Source organism: Camelus dromedarius, chromosome 16 (genome assembly GCF_036321535.1).
Source record: "Camelus dromedarius isolate mCamDro1 chromosome 16, mCamDro1.pat, whole genome shotgun sequence".
Lineage (NCBI taxonomy): Eukaryota > Metazoa > Chordata > Mammalia > Artiodactyla > Camelidae > Camelus > Camelus dromedarius.
Window position 1 is genome coordinate 6,532,126 of NC_087451.1, and position 18,803 is coordinate 6,550,928.

Genomic DNA, 18,803 nt, shown 5'->3' on the forward strand with positions numbered 1-18,803 from the left:
CTCTGGATTTTCAGTGTGTTTCCTAGTACTGGTTTGACGTTCCTGCAGTTTTCACTGTAAAACCGAGTTGGAGCGAGTACCTCCCCATATATATGTATGGAGTGCCGTTTGCAACTGAAAAGAAACTCTGTGTTCCCAACAAGCTAGGTGAAGGACGGCTTTCACACACACTTATATCTCAGAACTGAGCATGTGCAGAGACGTTCGTTCATCTAGCACAAACAAACGGTTTGCAGGAGGAACTTTTACTCTGGATTTTCAGTGTGTTTCCTAGTACTGGTTTGACGTTCCTGCAGTTTTCACTGTAAAACCGAGTTGGAGCGAGTACCTCCCCATATATATGTATGGAGTGCCGTTTGCATCTGAAAAGAAACTTTGTGTTCCCTACAAGCTATGTGAAGCACGGCTTTCACACACAATTATGTCTGAGAACTGAGCATGTGGAGAGACGTTCGTTCATCTAGCACAAAGGGAACGGTTTGCAGGAGAATCTTTTACTCTGGTTTCTCAGTGTTTTTCCTACTGCCAGTTTGAAGTTCCTGCATTTTTCACAGTAAAACCTAGTTGGAGCGAGTACCTCCCCATATATATTTATGGAGTACAGTTTGCTTCTGAAAAGAAACTTTGTGTTCCCTACAAGCTATGTGAAGGACGGCTTTCACACACAGTTATGTCTGAGAACTGAGCATGTGGAGAGACGATCGTTCATCTAGCACAAAGGGAACGGTTTGCAGGAGAATCTTTTACTCTGGTTTCTCAGTGTGTTTCCTAGTGCCGGTTTGAAGTTCCTGCAGTTTTCACTGTAAAACCGAGTTCGAGCGATTAACTTCCCATATATATGTATGGAGTGCAGATGGCAACTGAAAAGAAACTCTGTGTTCCCAACATTCTACGTGAAGGACGGCTTTCACACACACATATCTCTCAGAACTGAGCATGTGGAGAGACGTTCGTTCATCTAGCACAAAATAAACGTTTTGCGGGAGGAACTTTTACTTTGGATTTTCAGTGTGTTTCCTAGTACTGGTTTGAAGTTCCTGCAGTTTTAACTATAAAACAATGTTGGAGCGAATAACTCCCCATATATAATTATGGATTGCAGTTTGCAACTGAATAAAACTCTGTTTTCTCAACAAGCTACGTGAAGGATGGCTTTCACACACACTTATCTCTAATAAATGAGCATGTGGAGAGACGTTCGTTCATCTAGCACAAAGGGAACGGGTTGAGGAGGAACTTTTACTCTGGATTTTCAGTGTTTTTCCTAGTGCTGGTTTGAAGTTCCTGCAGTTTTCACTGTAAAACCGAGTTGGAGGGAGTACCTCCCCATATATATGTATGGAGTGCAGTATGCATCAGAAAAGAAACTTTGTGTTCCCTACAAGCTAGGTTAAGGACGGCTTGCACACAAAGTTTTCTCGGAGAACTGAGGATGTGGAGAGACTTTCGTTCATCTAGCTCAAAGGGAACTGTTTACTGGAGAAACTTTTTTTCAAGATTCTCAGTTATTTTCCTAATGCCGGTTAGATGTTCCTGCAGTTTTCACTGTAAAACCGAGGTGGAGTGAATACCACCCCATATATATGTATGGACTGCAGTTTGCAACTGAAAAGAATCTTTGTGTTCCCTACAAGCTAAGTGAAGGAAGGCTTTCACACACACTAATCTCTGAGAATTGAGCATGTGGTGAGACGTTCGTTCATCAAGCACAGAGGGAACGGTTTGCAGGAGAAACTTTTTTTCAAGATTTTCAGTCTTTTTCCTAATGCCGGTTAGATGTTCCTGCAGTTTTCATTGTAAAACCGAGTTGGTGCGAGTAACTACCCATATATATGTATGGATTCCACTTTGTAACTGAAAAGAAACTTTCTGTTCCAAACAAGCTAGGTGAAGGACTGCTTTCACACACACTTATCTCTCAGAACTGAGCACGTGAAGACACGTTTGTTCATCTAGCACAAAGGGAACGGTATGCAGGTGGAACTTTTACTCTGGATTTTCAGTGTGTTTCCTAGTGCTGGTTTGAAGTTCCTGCAGTTTTCACTGTAAAACCGAGTTGGAGCGAGTACCTCCCCATATATATGTATGTAGTGCAATTTGCAACTGGAAAGAAACTCTTTGTTCCCAACAAGCTAGGTGAAGGACGGGTTTCATACGCACTTATGTCTTAGAACTGAGCATGTGGAGAGACGTTCATTCATCTAGCACAACGGGAACGGTTTGCAGGAGAAAGTTTTAATCTTGTTTCCCAGTGTGTTTCCTAGTGACGCTTTCAATTTCCAGCAGTTTTCACTGTGAAAAAGTGTTGGAGCGAATACCTCCCCATATATAATTATGGAATGCAGTTTGCAACTGAAAAGAATCTCTGTGTTCTCAACAAGCTACGTGAAGGACGGCATTCACACACAATTTTCTCTCATAAATGAGCATGTGGAGAGACGTTCGTTCATCTAACACAAAGGGAACGGGTTGAGGAGGAACTTTTACTCTGGATTTTCAGTGTGTTTCCTAGTGCTGGTTTGAAGTTCCTGCAGTTTTCACTGTAAAACCGAGTTGGAGCGAGTACCTCCCCATATATATGTATGGAGTGCAGTATGCATCAGAATAGAAACTTTGTGTTCCCTACAAGCTAGGTTAAGGACGGCTTGCACACAAAGTTTTCTCGGAGAACTGAGCATGTGGAGAGACGTTCGTTCATCTAGCACAAAGGGAACGGGTTGCAGGAGAAACTTTTACTTTGGTTTCTCAGTGTATTTCCTAGTGCCGGTTTGAAGTTCCTGCAGTTTTCACTTTAAAAACGAGTTGGAGCGGGTACCTCCCCATATATATATATGGACTGCAATTTGCAACTGGAAAGAAACTTTGTGTTCCCTACAAGCTATATGAAAGACGGCTTTCACACACACTTATGTCTGAGAACTGAGCATGTGGAGAGACGTTCGTTCATCTAGCACGAAGGGAACAGTTTGCAGGAGAAACTATTTCTCTGTTTTCTCAGTGTGTTTCCTAGTGCCGGTTTGAAGTTCCTGCAGTTTTCACTGTAAAACCGAGTTGGAGCGAGTACCTTCCCATATATATTTATGGAGTGCAGTTGGCAACTGAAAAGAAACACTGTGTTCCAAACAAGCTAGGTGAAGGACGGCATTCACACTCGGATATCTCTCAGAAATGAGCATGTGGAGAGACGTTCGTTCATCTAGCACAAAAGAAACGGGTTGCAGGAGGAACATTTACTCTGGATATTCAGTGTTTTTCCTTGTGCCGGTTTGAAGTTCCTGCAGTTTTCACTGTAAAACCGAGTTGGAGCGAGTACCTCCCCATATATATGTATGGAATGCAGTTTGCATCTGAAAAGAAACTTTGTGTTCCCTGCAAGCTATGTGAAAGACGGCTTTCAAACACCGTTATATCTGAGAATTGAGCATGTGGAGAGACTTTCTTTCATCTAGCACAAAATAACGGTTTGCAGGAGGAACTTTTACTCTGGATTTTCAGTGTGTTTCCTAGTACTGGTTTGAAGTTCCTGCAGTTTTCACTGTAAAACCGAGTAGAAGACAGTACCTACCCATATATATGTATGGAGTGCAGAAGGCAAATTAAAAGAAACTCTGTGTTCCCAACAAGCTACGTGAAGAACGGCTTTCACATACACATATCTCTCAGAACTGAGCATGTGGAGAGACGTTCTTTCATCTAGCAAAAAAGAAACTGTTTGCAGGAGAACTTTTACTCTGGATTTTCAGTGTGTTTCCTAGTACTGGTTTGAAGTTCCTGCAGTTTTCACTGTAAACACGAGTTGGAGAGATTACCTCCCCATATATATGTATGGAGTGCAGTTTGCATCTGAAAAGAAACTTTGTGTTCCCTACAACCAATGTGAAGTACGGCTTTCACACACAATTATGTCTGAGGACTGAGCATGTGGAGAGACGTTCGTTCATCTAGCACAAAGGGAACGGTTTGCAGGAGAACCTATTACTCTGGTTTCTCAGTGTTTTTCCTACTGCCGGTTTGAAGTTCCTGCAGATTTCACTGTAAAACCTAGTCGGAGCGAGTACCTCCCCATATATATTTATGGAGTGCAGTTTGCATCTGAAAAGAAACTTTGTGTTCCCTGCAAGCTATGTGAAGAACGGCTTTCACACACCCTTATGTTTGAGAACTGAGCATGTGGAGAGACGTTCGTTTATCTAGCAAAAAGGGAACGTTTTGCAGGAGAATCTTTTACTCTGGATATTCAGTGTGTTTCCTAGTGCCGGTTTGAAGTTCCTGCAGTTTTCACTGTAAAACCTAGTTGGAGAGAGTACCTCCCCATATATATGTATGGAGTGCAGTTTGCATCTGAAAAGAAACATTGTGTTCCCTACAAGCTATGTGAAGGACGGCTTTCACACACACTTATGTCTGAGAACTGAGCATGTGGAGAGACGTTCGTTCATCTAGCACAAAAGGAACGGTTTGCAGGAGGAACTTTTACTCTGGATTTTCAGAGTGTTTCCTAGTGCTGGTTTGAAGTTCCTGCAGTTTTCACTGTAAAACCGAGTTGGAGCGAGTACCTCCCCATATATATGTATGGAGTGCAGTTTGCATCTGAAAAGAAAATTTGTGTTCCCTGCAAGCTATGTGAAGGATGGCTTTCACACACACTTATGTCTGAGAACTGATCATGTGGAGAGACTTTCGTTCATCTAACACAAAGGGAACGTTTTGCAAGAGAATCTTTTACTCTGGGTATTCAGTGTGTTTCCTAGTGCCTGTTTGAAGTTCCTGCAGTTTTCACTGTAAAACCTAGTTGGAGCGAGTACCTCCCCATATATATGTATGGAGTGCAGTTTGCATCTAAAAAGAAACTTTGTGTTCCCTACAAGTTATGTGAAGGACGGCTTTCACTCACACTTATGTCTGAGAACTGAGCATGTGGAGAGACGTTCGTTCATCTAGAAAAAATTGAAAGGGTTGCAGGAGGAACTTTTTCTCTGGATATTCAGTGTGTTTCCATTGCCGGTAGGAGGTTCCTGCAGTTTTCACTGTAAAACCGAGTTGGATCGAGACCTCCCAATATATATGTATGGAGTGCAGTTTGCAACTGAAAAGAAACTCTGTGTTCCCAACAACCTTCGTGAAGGACGGCTTTCACACACACTTATCTCTCAGAACTCAGCATGAGGAGAGACGTTCGTTCATCTAGCACAAAAGGAACGGTTTGCAGGAGGAAATTTTACTCTGGATTTTCAGTGTGTTTCCTAGTACTGGTTTGAATTTCCTCCAGTTTTCACTGTAAAACCTAGTAGGAGCGAGTACCTACCCATATATATGTATGGAGTGCAGTTTGCGTCTGAAAAGAAACTTTGTGTTCCCTACAACTATGTGAAGTATGGCTTTCACACACAGATATGTCTGAGAACTGAGCATGTGGAGAGACGATTGTTCATCTATCACAAAGGGAACGGTTTGCAGGAGAATCTTTTACTCTGGTTTCTCAGTGTGTTTCCTAGTGCCGGTTTGAAGTTCCTGCAGTTTTCACTGTAAAACCGAATTTGAGCGAGTAACTTCCCATATATTTGTATGGAGTGCAGAAGGCAACTGAAAAGAAACTCTGTGTTCCCAACAAGCTACGTGAAGAACGGCTTTCACACACACTTATCTCTCAGAACTGAGCATGTTTAGAGACGTTCGTTCATCTAGCACAAAGGGAACGGGTTGCATTAGGAACTTTTACTCTGGATATTCAGTGTGTTTCCTAGTGCCGGTATGAGGTTCCTGCAGTTTTCACTGTAAAACCGAGTTGGAGCCTGTACCTCCCCATATATATGTATGGAGTGCAGTTTGCAACTGAAAAGAAACTCTGTGTTCCCAACAAGCTAGGTGAAGGACGGCTTTCACACACACTTATATCTCAGAACTGAGCATGTGCAGAGACGTTCGTTCATCTAGCACAAACAAACGGTTTGCAGGAGGAACTTTTACTCTGGATTTTCAGTGTGTTTCCTAGTACTGGTTTGACGTTCCTGCAGTTTTCACTGTAAAACCGAGTTGGAGCGAGTACCTCCCCATATATATGTATGGAGTGCCGTTTGCATCTGAAAAGAAACTTTGTGTTCCCTACAAGCTATGTGAAGCACGGCTTTCACACACAATTATGTCTGAGAACTGAGCATGTGGAGAGACGTTCGTTCATCTAGCACAAAGGGAACGGTTTGCAGGAGAATCTTTTACTCTGGTTTCTCAGTGTTTTTCCTACTGCCAGTTTGAAGTTCCTGCATTTTTCACAGTAAAACCTAGTTGGAGCGAGTACCTCCCCATATATATTTATGGAGTACAGTTTGCTTCTGAAAAGAAACTTTGTGTTCCCTACAAGCTATGTGAAGGACGGCTTTCACACACAGTTATGTCTGAGAACTGAGCATGTGGAGAGACGATCGTTCATCTAGCACAAAGGGAACGGTTTGCAGGAGAATCTTTTACTCTGGTTTCTCAGTGTGTTTCCTAGTGCCGGTTTGAAGTTCCTGCAGTTTTCACTGTAAAACCGAGTTCGAGCGATTAACTTCCCATATATATGTATGGAGTGCAGATGGCAACTGAAAAGAAACTCTGTGTTCCCAACATTCTACGTGAAGGACGGCTTTCACACACACATATCTCTCAGAACTGAGCATGTGGAGAGACGTTCGTTCATCTAGCACAAAATAAACGTTTTGCGGGAGGAACTTTTACTTTGGATTTTCAGTGTGTTTCCTAGTACTGGTTTGAAGTTCCTGCAGTTTTAACTATAAAACAATGTTGGAGCGAATAACTCCCCATATATAATTATGGATTGCAGTTTGCAACTGAATAAAACTCTGTTTTCTCAACAAGCTACGTGAAGGATGGCTTTCACACACACTTATCTCTAATAAATGAGCATGTGGAGAGACGTTCGTTCATCTAGCACAAAGGGAACGGGTTGAGGAGGAACTTTTACTCTGGATTTTCAGTGTTTTTCCTAGTGCTGGTTTGAAGTTCCTGCAGTTTTCACTGTAAAACCGAGTTGGAGGGAGTACCTCCCCATATATATGTATGGAGTGCAGTATGCATCAGAAAAGAAACTTTGTGTTCCCTACAAGCTAGGTTAAGGACGGCTTGCACACAAAGTTTTCTCGGAGAACTGAGGATGTGGAGAGACTTTCGTTCATCTAGCTCAAAGGGAAATGTTTACTGGAGAAACTTTTTTTCAAGATTCTCAGTTATGTTCCTAATGCCGGTTAGATGTTCCTGCAGTTTTCACTGTAAAACCGAGGTGGAGTGAATACCACCCCATATATATGTATGGACTGCAGTTTGCAACTGAAAAGAATCTTTGTGTTCCCTACAAGCTAAGTGAAGGAAGGCTTTCACACACACTTATCTCTGAGAATTGAGCATGTGGTGAGACGTTCGTTCATCAAGCACAGAGGGAACGGTTTGCAGGAGAAACTTTTTTTCAAGATTTTCAGTCTTTTTCCTAATGCCGGTTAGATGTTCCTGCAGTTTTCATTGTAAAACCGAGTTGGTGCGAGTAACTACCCATATATATGTATGGATTCCACTTTGTAACTGAAAAGAAACTTTCTGTTCCAAACAAGCTAGGTGAAGGACTGCTTTCACACACACTTATCTCTCAGAACTGAGCACGTGAAGACACGTTTGTTCATCTAGCACAAAGGGAACGGTATGCAGGTGGAACTTTTACTCTGGATTTTCAGTGTGTTTCCTAGTGCTGGTTTGAAGTTCCTGCAGTTTTCAATGTAAAACATAGTTGGAGGGAGTACCTCCCCTTATATATGTAAGGAGTACAGTTTGCATCTGAAAAGAAACATTGTGTTCCCTACAAGCTAGGAGAAGTACGGTTTTCACACACTCTTATCTCTCAGGAGTGAGCATGTGGAGAGACGTTCGTTCATCTAGCACAAAGGGAACGGGTGGCAGGAGAAACTTTTTTCTAGATTCTCAGTCTTTTTCCTAATGCCGGTTAGATGTTCCTGCAGTTTTCACTGTAAAATCGAGTTGGAGCGAGTACCTCCCCTATATATTTATGGAGTGCAGTTTGCAACTGAAAAGAATCTCTGTGTTCCCAACAAGCTAGTTGAATGACGGCTTGCACACACACTTATCTCTGAGAACTGAGCATGTGGAGAGACGTTCGTTCATCTAGCACAAAGGGAACAGGTTGCAGGAGAAACTTTTCTCTGGTTTCTCAGTCTGTTTCATACTGCCGATTAGAAGTACCTGCAGTTTTCCCTGTAAAACCGAGTTGTAGCGAGAAACTCCCCATATATATGTATGGGTTCCACTTTGCAACTAAAAAGAAAATTTGTGTTCCCAACCAGGTAGGTGAAGGACGGCTTTCACACCCTCTTATCTCTCAGAACTGAGCATGTGGAAAGACGTTCGTTCATCTAGCACAAAGGGAACGGTATGCAGGTGGAACTTTTACTCTGGATTTTCAGTGTGTTTCCTAGTGCTGGTTTGAAGTTCCTGCAGTTTTCACTGTAAAAACTAGTTGGAGCTAGTACCTGCCCATAAATATGTATGGAGTGCAGTTAGCATCTTAAAAGAAACTTTGTGTTCCCTACAAGTTATGTGAAGGATGGCTTTCACACGCTCTTATGTCTGAGAACTGAGCATGTGGAGAGACGTTCGTTCATCTAGCACAAAGGGAACGGTTTGCAGGAGAAAATTTTACTCTGGTTTCTCAGTGTTTTTCCCAGTGCCGGTTTGAAGCTCCTGCAGTTTTCACTGTAAAACCGAGTTGTAGCGAGTACCTTCCCTTATATATGTATGGAGGGCAGTTTGCATCTGAAAAGAAACTTTGTGTTCCCTACAAGCTAGGTGCAGGACGGCTTTCACACACACTTTTCTCTCAGAACTGAGCATGTGGAGAGACATTCGTTCATCTAGCACAAAGGGAAAGGTTTGCAGGAGGAACTTATACTCTGGTTTCCCAGTCTGTTTCCTAATGCCGGTTTGATGTTCCTGCAGTTTTCCCTGTAAATCCGAGTTGTAGCGAGTAACTCCCCATATATATGTATCGATTCCACTTTGCAACTAAAAAGAACTTTGTGTTCCCAACCAGCTAGGTGAAGGGCGGCTTTCTCACACTCTTATCTCTGAGAACTGAGCATGTGGACAGACGTTCGTTCATCTAGCACAAAGGGAACAGTTGGCAGGGGAAACTTTTACTCTGGTTTCCCAGTCTGTTTCCTAATGCCGGTTTGAAGTTCCTGCAATTTTCACTGTAAAACCGAGTTGGAGCGAATACCTCCCCGTATATATTTATGGACTGCTGTTTGCAACTGAAAAGAAACTTTGTGTTCCCTACAAGCTAGGTTAAGGACGGCTTGCACACAAAGTTTTCTCGGAGAACTGAGGATGTGGAGAGACTTTCGTTCATCTAGCTCAAAGGGAACTGTTTACTGGAGAAACTTTTTTTCAAGATTCTCAGTCATTTTCCTAATGCCGGTTAGATGTTCCTGCAGTTTTCACTGTAAAACCGAGGTGGAGTGAATACCACCCCATATATATGTATGGACTGCAGTTTGCAACTGAAAAGAATCTTTGTGTTCCCTACAAGCTAAGTGAAGGAAGGCTTTCACACACACTTATCTCTGAGAATTGAGCATGTGGTGAGACGTTCGTTCATCAAGCACAGAGGGAACGGTTTGCAGGAGAAACTTTTTTTCAAGATTCTCAGTCTGTTTCCTAATGCCGGTTAGATGTTCCTGCAGTTTTCATTGTAAAACCGAGTTGGTGCGAGTAACTACCCATATATATGTATGGATTCCACTTTGTAACTGAAAAGAAACTTTCTGTTCCAAACAAGCTAGGTGAAGGACGGCTTTCACACCCTCTTATCTCTCAGAACTGAGCATGTGGAAAGATGTTCGTTCATCTAGCACAAAGGGAACGGGTTGCAGGAGAAACTGTTACTCTGGATTCTCAGTGTTTTTCCTAGTGCCGGTTTGAAGTTCCTGCAGTTTTCACTTTAAAATCGTGTTGGAGTGAGTACCTCCCCATATATATGTATGGAGTGAAGTTTGAAATTGAAAAGAAACTCTGTGTTCCCAAAAAGCTAGGTGAAGAACTGCTTGCACACGCATTTTTTCGGAGACCTGAGCATGAGGAGAGTCGTTCGTTCATCTAGCACAAAGGGAACAGTTTGCAGGAGAAACTTTTTTCTAGATTCTCAGTCTTTTTCCTAATGCCGGTTAGATGTTCCTGCAGTTTTCACTGTAAAACCGAGTTGGAGCGAGTACCTCCCCATATATATGTATGGAGTGCTGTTTGCAACTGAAAAGAAAATCTGTGTTCCCAACAAGCTAGGTGAAGTGGGGCTTTCAGACACATTAATCTCTCAGAAAAGAGCATGTAGAGAGACGTTCGTTCATCTAACACAAATGGAACGTTTTGCAGGAGGAACTTTTACTCTGAATTTTCAGTGTGTTTACTAGTGCTGGTTTGAAGTTCCTGCAGTTTTCAATGTAAAACATAGTTGGAGGGAATACCTCCCCTTATATATGTATGGAGTGCAGTTTGCATCTGAAAAGAAACATTGTGTTCCCTACAAGCTAGGAGAAGTACGGCTTTCACACACTCTTATCTCTCAGGAGTGAGCATGTGGAGAGACGTTCGTTCATCTAGCACAAAGGGAACGGGTGGCAGGAGAAACTTTTTTCTAGATTCTCAGTCTTTTTCCTAATGCCGGTTAGATGTTCCTGCAGTTTTCACTGTAAAATCGAGTTGGAGCGAGTACCTCCCCTATATATTTATGGAGTGCAGTTTGCAACTGAAAAGAATCTCTGTGTTCCCAACAAGCTAGTTGAATGACGGCTTGCACACACACTTATCTCTGAGAACTGAGCATGTGGAGAGACGTTCGTTCATCTAGCACAAAGGGAACAGGTTGCAGGAGAAACTTTTCTCTGGTTTCTCAGTCTGTTTCATACTGCCGGTTAGAAGTACCTGCAGTTTTCCCTGTAAAACCGAGTTGTAGCGAGAAACTCCCCATATATATGTATGGGTTCCACTTTGCAACTAAAAAGAAAATTTGTGTTCCCAACCAGCTAGGTGAAGGACGGCTTTCACACCCTCTTATCTCTCAGAACTGAGCATGTGGAAAGACGTTCGTTCATCTAGCACAGAGGGAACGGGTTGCAGGAGAAACTTTTACTCTGGATTTTCAGTGTGTTTTCAAGTGCTGGTTTGAAGTTCCTGCAGTTTTTACTATAAAAACCAGTTGGAGCGAGTACCTGCCCATATATACGTTTGGAGTGCAGTTTGCATCTGAAAAGAAACTTTGTGTTCCCTAGAAGGTATGTGAAGGACGGCTTTCACACGCACTTATGTCTGAGAACCGAGCATGTTGAGAGACCTTTGTTCATCTAGCACAAATGGAACGTTTTGCAGGAGGAACTTTTACTCTGGATTTTCAGTGTGTTTCCTAGTGCTGGTTTCAAGTTCCTGCAGTTTTCAATGTAAAACATAGTTGGAGGGAGTACATCCCCATATATATTTATTGAGTGCCGTTTGCATCTGAAAAGAAACATTGTGTTCCCTACAAGCTAGGAGAAGTACGGCTTTCACACACACTTATCTCTCAGAACTGAGCATGTGGAGAGACCTTCGTTCATCTAGCACAAAATGAAAGTTTTGCAGGAGGAATATTTTCTCTGGTTTTCCAGTATTTTTCCTAATGCCGGTTAGAAGTTCCTGCAGTTTTCCCTTTAAAACCGAGTTGTAGCGAGTAACTCCCCATATATATGTATGGATTCCACTCTGCAAGTAAAATGAAACTTTGTGTTCCGAACCAGCTTGGTGAAGGACGGCTTTCACACACTCTTATCTCTCAGAACTGAGCATGTGGAGAGACGTTCGTTCATCTAGCACAAAGGGAACAGGTTGCAGGTGGAACTTTTACTCTGGTTTCTCAGTGTGTTTCCTAGTGCGGGTTTGAAGTTCCTGCAGTTTTCACTTTAAAATCGAGTTGGAGCGAATACCTCCCCATATATATGTATGGACTGCAGTTTGCAACTGAAAAGAAACTTTGTGTTCCCTACAAGCTAAGTGAAGGACTTCTTTCACACACACTTATCTCAGAGAAGTGAGCAAGTGGAGAGACGTTCCTTCATCTAGCACAAAGGGAACGGGTTGCAGGAGAAACTTTTACTCTGGTTTCTCAGTTTGTTTCCTAGTGCGGGTATGAAGTCCTGCAGTTTTCACTTTAAAATCGAGTTGGAGCGAGTACATCCCCATATATATGTATGGACTGCAGTTTGCAACTGAAAAGAAACTTTGTGTTCCCTACAATCTATGTGAAGGAAGGCTTTCACACACACTTATCTCTGAGAATTGAGCATGTGGTGAGACTTTCGTTCATCTAGCACAAAGGGAACGGGTTGCAGGAGAAATTTTATTCTGGATTCTCAGTGTGTTTCCTACTGCCAGTTTGAAGTTCCTGCAGTTTTCACTGTAAAACCGATTTCGAGCGAGTACCTACCCATAAATATGTATGTAGTGCAGTTTGCATTTGAAAAGAAACATTGTGTTCCCTACAAGCTAGGAGAAGTACGGCTTTCACACACACATATCTCTCAGAACTGAGCATGTGGAGAGACGTTCGTTCATCTAGCACAAAGGGAAAGGTTTGCTGGAGGAAATTTTACTCTGGTTTCCCAGTCTTTTTGTTAATGCCGGTTTGAAATTCCTGCAGTTTTCACTGTGAAACAGTGTTGGAGCGAATACCTCCCCATATATAATTATGGAATGCAGTTTGCAACTGAAAAGAAACTCTGTGTTCTCAACAAGCTAGGTGAAGGACGGCATTCACACACACTTTTCTCTCATAAATGAGCATGTGGAGAGACGTTCGTTCATCTAGCACAAAGGGAACGGGTTGAGGAGGAACTTTTACTCTGGATTTTCAGTGTGTTTCCTAGTGCTGGTTTGAAGTTCCTCCAGTTTTCACTGTAAAACCGAGTTGGAGTGAGTACCTCCACATATATATGTATGGACTGCAGTTTGCAATGAAAAGATACTTTGTGTTCCCTACAAGCTAAGTGAAGGAAGGCTTTCACACACACTTATCTCTGAGAATTGAGCATGTGGTGAGACGTTCGTTCATCTAGCACAAAGGGAACGGTTTGCAGGAGAAACTTTTTTTCAAGATTCTCAGTCTTTTTCCTAATGCCGGTTTGATGTTCCTGCAGTTTTAACTGTAAAATCGAGGTGGAGCGAATACCACCCCGTATATATGTATGGACTGCAGTTTGCAACTGAAAAGAAACTTTGTGTTCCCTACAAGCTAAGTGAAGGAAGGCTTTCACACACACTTATCTCTGAGAATTGAGCATGTGGTGAGACTTTCGTTCATCTAGCACAAAGGGAACGGGTTGCAGGAGAAACTTTTACTTTCGTTTCTCAGTGTGTTTCCTAGTGCGGGTTTGATGCTCCTGCAGTTTTCACTTTAAAATCGAGTTGGAGCTTGTACCTCCCCATATATATGTATGGACTGCAATTTGCAACTTAAAAGAAACTTTGTGTTCCCTACAAGCTATGTGAATGACGGCTTTCACACACACTTATCTCTGAGACCCGAGCATGTGGAGAGACTTTTTTCATCTAGCACAAAGGGAATGGGCTGCATGAGGAACTTTTACTCTGGATTTTCAGTGTGTTTCCTAGTGCCGGTTTGAAGTTCCTGCAGTTTTCACTGTAAAACCGAGTTGGAGAGAGTACCACCCCATATATATGTATGTAGTGCAATTTGCAACTGGAAAGAAACTCTTTGTTCCCAACAATGTAGGTGAAGGACGGGTTCACACGCACTTATGTCTTACAACTGAGCATGTGGAAAGACGTTCATTCATCTAGCACAACGGGAACGGTTTGCAGGAGAAAGTTTTAATCTTGTTTCCCAGTGTGTTTCCTAGTGACGCTTTCAAATTCCTGCAGTTTTCACTGTGAAACAGTGTTGGAGCGAATACCTCCCCATATATAATTATGGAATGCAGTTTGCAACTGAAAAGAATCTCTGTGTTCTCAACAAGCTACGTGAAGGACGGCATTCACACACACTTTTCTCTCATAAATGAGCATGTGGAGAGACGTTCGTTCATCTAACACAAAGGGAACGGGTTGAGGAGGAACTTTTACTCTGGATTTTCAGTGTGTTTCCTAGTGCTGGTTTGAAGCTCCTGCAGTTTTCACTGTAAAACCGAGTTGGAGCGAGTACCTCCCCATATATATGTATGGAGTGCAGTATGCATCAGAATAGAAACTTTGTGTTCCCTACAAGCTAGGTTAAGGACGGCTTGCACACAAAGATTTCTCGGAGAACTGAGCATGTGGAGAGAAGTTCGTTCATCTAGCACAAAGGGAACGGGTTTCAGGAGAAACTTTTACTTTGGTTTCTCAGTGTATTTCCTAGTGCGGGTTTGAAGTTCCTGCAGTTTTCACTTTAAAAACGAGTTGGAGTGGGTATCTCCCTATATATATGTATGGACTGCAATTTGCAACTGAAAAGAAACTTTGTGTTCCCTACAAGCTATATGAAAGACGGCTTTCACACACACTTATGTCTGAGAACTGAGCATGTGGAGAGACGTTCGTTCATCTAGCACGAAGGGAACGGTTTGCAGGAGAAACTATTACTCTGTTTTCTCAGTGTGTTTCCTAGTGCCGGTTTGAAGTTCCTGCAGTTTTCACTGTAAAACCGAGTTGGAGCGAGTACCTTCCCATATATATGTATGGAGTGCAGTTGGCAACTGAAACGAAACACTGTGTTCCAAACAATCTAGGTGAAGGACGGCATTCACAATCGTATATCTCTCAGAAATGAGCATGTGGAGAGACGTTCGTTCATCTAGCACAAAATAAACGGGTTGCAGGAGGAACTTTTACTCTGGATTTTCAGTGTTTTTCCTTGTGCCGGTTTGAAGTTCCTGCAGTTTTCACTGTAAAACCGAGTTGGAGCGAGTACTTCCCCATATATATGTATGGAATGCAGTTTGCATTTGAAAAGATACTTTGTGTTCCCTGCAAGCTATGTGAAGGACGGCTTTCAAACACCGTTATGTCTGAGAATTGAGCATGTGGAGAGACGTTCTTTCATCTAGCACAAAATAACGGTTTGCAGGAGGAACTTTTACTCTGGATTTTCAGTGTGCTTCCTAGTACTGGTTTGAAGTTCCTGCATTTTTCACTGTAAAACCGAGTTGAAGACAGTACGTACCCATATATATGTATGGAGTGCCGAAGGCAACTTAAAAGAAACTCTGTGTTCCCAACAAGCTACGTGAAGAACGGCTTTCACATACACATATCTCTCAGAACTGAGCATGTGGAGAGACGTTCGTTCATCTAGCAAAAAAGAAACTGTTTGCAGGAGAACTTTTACTCTGGATTTTCAGTGTGTTTCCTAGTACTGGTTTGAAGTTCCTGCAGTTTTCACTGTAAACACGAGTTGGAGAGATTACCTCCCCATGTATATGTATGGAGTGCAGTTTGCATCTGAAAAGAAACTTTGTTTTCCCTACAACAAATGTGAAGTACGGCTTTCACACACAATTATGTCTGAGAACTGAGCATGTGGAGAGACGTTCGTTCATCTAGCACAAAAGGAACGGTTTGCAGGAGGAACTTTTACTCTGGATTTTCAGTGTGTTTCCTAGTACTGGTTTGATGTTCCTGCAGTTTTCACTGTAAAACCGAGTTGGAGCCTGTACCTCCCCATATATATGTATGGAGTGCAGTTTGCAAATTAATAGAAACTCTGTGTTCCCAACAAGCTAGGTGAAGGACGGCTTTAACACACACTTATATCTCAGAACTGAGCATGTGCAGAGACGTTCGTTCATCTAGCACAAAGAAACGGTTTGCAGGAAGAACTTTTACTCTGGATTTTCAGTGTGTTTCCTAGTACTGGTTTGACGTTCCTGCAGTTTTCACTGTAAAACCGAGTTGGAGCGAGTACCTCCCCATATATATGTATGGAGTGCAGTTTGCATCTGAAAAGAAACTTTGTGTTCCCTACATGCTACGTGAAGGACGGCTTTCACACACACTTATCTCTGAGACCCGAGCATGTGGAGAGACTTTTTTCATCTAGCACAAAGGGAATGGGCTGCATGAGGAACTTTTACTCTGGATTTTCAGTGTGTTTCCTAGTGCCGGTTTGAAGTTCCTGCAGTTTTCACTGTAAAACCGAGTTGGAGAGAGTACCACCCCATATATATGTATGTAGTGCAATTTGCAACTGGAAAGAAACTCTTTGTTCCCAACAATGTAGGTGAAGGACGGGTTCACACGCACTTATGTCTTACAACTGAGCATGTGGAAAGACGTTCATTCATCTAGCACAACGGGAACGGTTTGCAGGAGAAAGTTTTAATCTTGTTTCCCAGTGTGTTTCCTAGTGACGCTTTCAAATTCCTGCAGTTTTCACTGTGAAACAGTGTTGGAGCGAATACCTCCCCATATATAATTATGGAATGCAGTTTGCAACTGAAAAGAATCTCTGTGTTCTCAACAAGCTACGTGAAGGACGGCATTCACACACACTTTTCTCTCATAAATGAGCATGTGGAGAGACGTTCGTTCATCTAACACAAAGGGAACGGGTTGAGGAGGAACTTTTACTCTGGATTTTCAGTGTGTTTCCTAGTGCTGGTTTGAAGCTCCTGCAGTTTTCACTGTAAAACCGAGTTGGAGCGAGTACCTCCCCATATATATGTATGGAGTGCAGTATGCATCAGAATAGAAACTTTGTGTTCCCTACAAGCTAGGTTAAGGACGGCTTGCACACAAAGATTTCTCGGAGAACTGAGCATGTGGAGAGAAGTTCGTTCATCTAGCACAAAGGGAACGGGTTTCAGGAGAAACTTTTACTTTGGTTTCTCAGTGTATTTCCTAGTGCGGGTTTGAAGTTCCTGCAGTTTTCACTTTAAAAACGAGTTGGAGTGGGTACCTCCCTATATATATGTATGGACTGCAATTTGCAACTGAAAAGAAACTTTGTGTTCCCTACAAGCTATATGAAAGACGGCTTTCACACACACTTATGTCTGAGAACTGAGCATGTGGAGAGACGTTCGTTCATCTAGCACGAATGGAACGGTTTGCAGGAGAAACTATTACTCTGTTTTCTCAGTGTGTTTCCTAGTGCCGGTTTGAAGTTCCTGCAGTTTTCACTGTAAAACCGAGTTGGAGCGAGTACCTTCCCATATATATGTATGGAGTGCAGTTGGCAACTGAAACGAAACACTGTGTTCCAAACAATCTAGGTGAAGGACGGCATTCACAATCGGATATCTCTCAGAAATGAGCATGTGGAGAGACGTTCGTTCATCTAGCACAAAATAAACGGGTTGCAGGAGGAACTTTTACTCTGGATATTCAGTGTTTTTCCTTGTGCCGGTTTGAAGTTCCTGCAGTTTTCACTGTAAAACCGAGTTGGAGCGAGTACTTCCCCATATATATGTATGGAATGCAGTTTGCATTTGAAAAGAAACTTTGTGTTCCCTGCAAGCTATGTGAAGGACGGCTTTCAAACACCGTTATGTCTGAGAATTGAGCATGTGGAGAGACGTTCTTTCATCTAGCACAAAATAACGGTTTGCAGGAGGAACTTTTACTCTGGATTTTCAGTGTGCTTCCTAGTACTGGTTTGAAGTTCCTGCATTTTTCACTGTAAAACCGAGTTGAAGACAGTACCTACCCATATATATGTATGGAGTGCCGAAGGCAACTTAAAAGAAACTCTGTGTTCCCAACAAGCTACGTGAAGAACGGCTTTCATATACACATATCTCTCAGAACTGAGCATGTGGAGAGACTTTCGTTCATCTAGCAAAAAAGAAACTGTTTGCAGGAGAACTTTTACTCTGGATTTTCAGTGTGTTTCCTAGTACTGGTTTGAAGTTCCTGCAGTTTTCACTGTAAACACGAGTTGGAGAGATTACCTCCCCATGTATATGTATGGAGTGCAGTTTGCATCTGAAAAGAAACTTTGTTTTCCCTACAACCAATGTGAAGTACGGCTTTCACACACAAGTATGTCTGAGAACTGAGCATGTGGAGAGACGTTCGTTCATCTAGCACAAAAGGAACGGTTTGCAGGAGGAACTTTTACTCTGGATTTTCAGTGTGTTTCCTAGTACTGGTTTGAAGTTCCTGCAGTTTTCACTGTAAAACCGAGTTGGAGCTAGTACTTCCCCATATATATGTATGGAGTGCATTTGGCATCTGAAAAGAAACTTTGTGTTCCCTACAAGCTATGTGAAGGACGGCTTTCACACACAATTATGTCTGAGAACTGAGCATGTGGAGAGACGTTCATTCATCTAGCACAAAAGGAACGGTTTGCAGGAGGAACTTTTACTCTGGATTTTCAGAGTGTTTCCTAGTGCTGGTATGAAGTTCCTGCAGTTTTCACTGTAAAACCGAGTTGGAGCGAGTACCTCCCCATTTATATGTATGGAGTGCAGGTTGCATCTGAAAAGAAACTTTGTGTTCCCTGCAAGCTATGTGAAGGATGGCTTTCACACACACTTATGTCTGAGAACTGAGCATGTGGAGAGACGTTCGTTCATCTACAACAAAGGGAACGTTTTGCAGGAGAATCTTTTACTCTGGGTATTCAGTGTGTTTCCTAGTGCCGGTTTGATGTTCCTGCAGTTTTCACTGTAAAACCTAGTTGGAGCGAGTACCTCCCCATATATATGTATGGAGTGCAGTTTGCATCGAAAAGAAACTTTGTGTTCCCTACAATATATGTGAAGGACGGCTTTCAC